This window comes from Hippopotamus amphibius, chromosome 6 (genome assembly GCF_030028045.1).
Source record: "Hippopotamus amphibius kiboko isolate mHipAmp2 chromosome 6, mHipAmp2.hap2, whole genome shotgun sequence".
Taxonomy (NCBI): Eukaryota; Metazoa; Chordata; class Mammalia; order Artiodactyla; family Hippopotamidae; genus Hippopotamus; species Hippopotamus amphibius.
The window spans coordinates 78,860,239-78,865,128 of NC_080191.1; the positions used below are offsets into that span (position 1 = coordinate 78,860,239).

General features: G+C 37.4%; 1 pseudogene; it reads left to right on the top strand.

Annotated features, from left to right (window-relative positions):
• The first annotated feature begins 411 nt into the window (after positions 1-411).
• On the top strand, positions 412-532 carry LOC130856242 (U2 spliceosomal RNA; annotated as a pseudogene).
• The last annotated feature ends 4,358 nt before the right edge of the window (positions 533-4,890 follow it).

Genomic DNA, 4,890 nt, shown 5'->3' on the forward strand with positions numbered 1-4,890 from the left:
ACAAATAAAAAATAAAATTCATAATCAGTTTTTAAAAATATTTTTAAATGTCAAAGCAAAATTTCATATACTTTGCAATAATTTAAATTGCTTGACATCATAGAAATAATTTAATTGGTCCCTATTGTCTACCTACAGTATAGTGTCAACAGAACCAGACATTCAACAAAAACAATAACCTCTTCAGAAAAAAACTTTTGAGGTACAAAAATCTATTTCATAAAAGCCATATCCTTCATTCAGAAATCTAATGCCTTTATTTTAAAACTTGAAAATATCCACTGAATGTATCACTGGAAGCATAAAATAACAACATATTTTTATATCCAATAAATAGACAATGTTTAAAAATCAGGTACAAGAGGTGGTGAATTTTAAGGAAGAAACAAAACATCTAAATATTCTCTGAATATCACCTCTAGGCCTTTGGGCTAAGATCAAATTTAGCATCTGTTCTTATCAGTTTAATATTCCCTGAATATATCAGTTAAAGAAAAATGTTTCCCATCACATCTTGTCACTATGACTCTTTTAAAATGAGGATTTATATATAAATGGTTAAATTCCATTTAAATGAAAAATTTGCAAAGAATCTTATTATTGATCTTGATAAATTAAAACAATATTATTTGTGGCACTATTGATCTTCTTTAAATATAAGTATATCTGAGGTAAATACTTAGATTGAAGCTATCAATCAGGTGCTATAGAAATATCCTTTTCAGTTTTGTCTACTTAGCAATGCCTTTTTTAGAAACAGCATCTCATTTCATCTGAGTACTGCTTCCTTTTTTCGCTCTAAACTTAATCACTGGCTTGTCATAAAACTTCTCACCAACAACATTGAATATTAGAAAGTAATAGTGAGATATCTTTAAAATCCAAAATAATATGATTTTGCAACATGAAATCCTATACCAACCCAACAATCAACCAAATCTGACTACTTCCTCCCATATCTCCCAACTCTCTACCATCCTTTCCATTCACATGGCTGAGATTTCTTCCTAACTCTTCCAACTGCCTCCGTTATAATTCCTGTCCAGTTTGTCCTTCAAAAAGGAGCCAGAGTGATTTTCTTCCAGAGTGGTATTTTTGAAATACAAATCCAAACATGACCACCTCTTGCTGAATATAATTTGATGGCTTCTCCTTGTACTGAGGATAAAGAGAAAATTCAATACCTGCCCTCCATGCTCTGCAATGGTTTGGACCCAACCTGTCTTCTTTAATATCAGTCTCTCCCTTCCTCTCGGCCACAGGGGTGCTGCCCTCAAACGCTTAACCTTACCATGTTTCTTCATGCTCCAAGACTTTACACTATACTATTCAGGGAACAAAGTCTTTGCTTCCTTCTTTGAATAGTAACTGCATACTTATCCTTCAGTTTCAGCTCAATAATCCCTTTCTCAAAAAAGGCTTCCTCGGGCTTCCCTGGTGGCTCAGTGGTCAACAATCCACCTGCCAATGCAGGGGACATGGGCTTTGAGCCCTGGGCTGGGAAGATCCCACGTGCCACAGAGCAACTAAGCCCGTGTGCCACAACTACTGAGCCAGCGCTCTACAGCCTGCGAGCCACAAATATTGAGCCCATGGGCCACAACTACTGAAGCCAACACACCTGGAGTCTGTGCTCCACAATAAGAAAAGCCACCACAATAAAGAAACCCATGCATCACAACGAAGAGTAGCCTCCACTCACCACAACTAGAGAAAGCCCGTGTGCAGCAATGAAGATCCAATGCAGTTGATAAATAAATATACATAAATACATAAATAAATTTATTTAGAAACAAAAAGGCTTCTCGGATCTTATGGACAAGGTAATGTCTCCACCACCATACAGCCTAATGGTATTGAGCACCTCATATGTGAGGCTCTTAAACACAGCAGCAATTTTATATTTTTTGTGTAATTTATTGGATTTTTTGATACAATACAATAAGTGCCATGAGAACAGAGGCCTTGTCAATTGTCATATTTGTAATACATAGCAGAATAACTAAATAGACATTTTTCCAAAGAAGACATACAAATGGCCAACAGGTACATGCAAAGGTACTCAACCTCACTAATAATTAGGGGACACAAATCAAAATCACAAGAAGATATCATCTCTCAACTGTTAGAATAACTATCACTAAAAAGCCTAGAGATAACAAAGAGTAGTGAGGATGTGGAAAAAAGAGAATCTTTGTGCACTGTTGGTGGGGATGTAAATTGTGCCGTCACTATAGAAAATATTATGGAGGTTCCTCAAAAAATTAAAAATAGGACCATATGATCTAGCAATTCCACTGCTGGGTGTATACACAAAGGAAATGAAGACAGGATCTCAAAAAGATATCTGCACTCCCATGTTCACTGCAGCATTATTCTTAGTAACCAAGAGATGGAAACAACTTAAGTGTCTGTCAACACATGAACAAATAAAGATGTGGGTGTGTGTGTGTGTGTGTATACATACATATACATACCACATATAACATATAATGGAATATTATTCAGTCATGAGAAGGAAAGACATCTTGACCTTTGCAGCTACATGAGTGGACCTTGAGGACCTTCATTATGGCAAATGAAGTTAGACAGAGAAACACAAATACTGTATGATTCAGTCACGTGTGGAATCACAAAAAGCCAAACTCATAGTAACAGGGACTAGAATGGTGGTTACCACAGATTGGAGGGTGGGGGAAGAAGGGAGATGTTGGTCAAAGAGTACAAACTTCCAGTGAAAAGATGAGTAAGTTCTGGTTATTTAATGTACAGCATAGTGATTATTGTTAATAATATTGTATTACACACTGGAAAGTTGCTCAGAGAGTAGACTAGAGACCAGGTCTAGAAGTGGCACATATAATTTCTACCCATATTATAGCGGCCAGAATGTAAGCACATCATCTCACCCAACCTCAAGAAAGTCTGGGAATATCTCTGTACCACAAAAAGAAGTAAACTTGATTATCTAGGCACGTAGCATAATTTCTACTGCTTAAGATAAACAACTTTTCATTCTGGTGTGTGTATTTACGATTTGTTTTTTGTTGTTGTTTTTTAAATCCTGCTTTTCTCTTAAATTTTTTTCTTTATTGGAGTATTATTGCTTTACACTGTTGTGCCAGTTTCTGTTGTCCAACAAAGTGAATCAGCTGTATTTATACATATATCCCTATATCCCCTCCCTCTTGAGTCTCCCTCCCTCTCACCCTCCCTATCCCAGCCCTCTAGGTCATCACCCCTCAGTGAGTTCATCTCCCTGTGTTATGCAGCAGTTTCCCACTTCCTATCTATTTTACATTTGGTAGTGTGTATATGTCAATGTTACTCTCTCACCTCATCCCAGCTTCCTCTTCCCCCTGGGCGTGTGTTTTTATAAAGGGCTTTCTATGGCTTTAAATCGTACACTCTAATTAAAATACACTTTATAGTAAGAAGTCTTCCAGAGGATCAGAAAAACTTACTAATAGGAATGTAATAATTTTTCATTAATATATGGGTTATTCTGTTTTAATATTTTTTTTATTTTTTTGGGGGGTACACTAAGTTCAATCATCTGTTTTTATACACATATCCCTGTATTCCCTCCCTTCCTTGACTCCCGGCCCTCGAGTCCCCCCCACCCTCCCTGCCCCAGTCCTCTAAGGCGTCTTCCATCCTCGAGTTGGACTCCCTTTGTTATACAACAACTTCCCACTGACTATCTATTTTACAGTTGGTAGTAAATATATGTCTGTGCTACTCTCTCGCTTCGTCTCAGTTTCCCCTTCACCCCCCGCACCCTCCCATACCTCGAGTTCTCCAGTCCATTCTCTGTATCTGCTTCCTTGTTCTTGTCACTGAGTTCATCAGTACCATTTTTAGATTCCGTATATGTGAGTTAGCATACGATATTTGTCCTTCTCTTTCTGACTTACTTCACTTTGTATGACAGATTGTAGTTCTATCCACCTCATTACATATAGCTCCATCTCATCCCTTTTTATAGCTGAGTAATATTCCGTTGTATATATATGCCACATCTTCTGTATCCATTCATTTGTTGATGGGCATTTAGGTTGCTTCCATGTCCTGGCTATTGTAAAGAGGGCTGCAATAAACATTATGGTACAAGTTTCTTTTGGGATTATAGTTTTCTTTGGGTATATGCCCAGAAGTGGGATTACTGGATCATATGGTAGTTCTATTTGTAGTTTTTTAAGGAACCTCCAAAGTGTTTTCCATAGTGGCTGTACCAACTTACAGTCCCACCAACAGTACAGGAGAGTTCCCTTTTCTCCACACCCTACCCAAGATTTGTTGTTTCCAGATTTTGTGATGATGGCCATTCTGACTGGTGTGAGGTGATACCTCATTGTGGCTTTGACTTGCATTTCTCTGATGATGAGTGATGTTGAGCATCTTTTCATGTGTTTCGTGGCCATCTGTATATCGTCTTTGGAGAAATGTCTATTTAGGTCTTCCACCCATTTGTGGATTGGGTTCTTTGCTTTTTTGGTATTAAGCTTCATGAGCTGCTTGTATATTTTGGAGGTTAATCCTTTGTCCGTTGTTTCATAGGCAATTATTTTTTCCCATTCTGAGGGTTGCCTTTTAGTCTTGTTTATGGTTTCTTTCGCTGTGCAAAAGCTTTTAAGTTTCATGAGGTCCCATTTGTTTATTCTTGATTTTATTTCCATGATTCTAGGAGGTGGGTCCAAAAGGATCTTGCTTTGATGGATGTCATAGAGTGTTCTGCCTATGTTGTCCTCTAGGAGTTTTATAGTGTCTGGCCTTACATGTAGGTCTTTAATCCATTTGGAGTTTATTTTTGGGTATGGTTTTAGGAAGTGTTCTAATTTCATTCTTTTACATGTAGCTGTCCAATTTTCCCAGCACCACTTATTGAAG